Below are 370 nucleotides of genomic sequence, written 5' to 3' on the forward strand. Positions count from 1 at the left end.
AAATTGGTATTTTGTCCAAGTCCCTGTCGCTTGGGCGAGAAACTCTCGCTTGGGCGAGGTCTAGGCGAGGGGAAGTTTTTGGTTCTGGAACTCCTCGCCCGGGCGCCAAATCCTTGCTCGGGCGAGCAAGCCTCGCTTGGTCGAGCAAGGGTCTCGCTTAGGCGAAAAAAAACCCAGGAATTTGATGAAATTCTGGACATCCCTCGCCCGGGCGAGCAAAAGTTTCACTTCGGAAAAAAAAAATTTTAAAAAAAAAAAAAATTTCAGGATTTTAATGATGTCTTGCTTGAGCGAGAAGGGGCCTCGCTTGGGCGAGGAAGGCTTAAGTTTAATTGAAATTTAAAGATGAATTGTCGCTTGGGCGAGAGGG

Source organism: Lupinus angustifolius, chromosome LG07, assembly GCF_001865875.1.
Source record: "Lupinus angustifolius cultivar Tanjil chromosome LG07, LupAngTanjil_v1.0, whole genome shotgun sequence".
NCBI classification, from domain to species: Eukaryota; Viridiplantae; Streptophyta; class Magnoliopsida; order Fabales; family Fabaceae; genus Lupinus; species Lupinus angustifolius.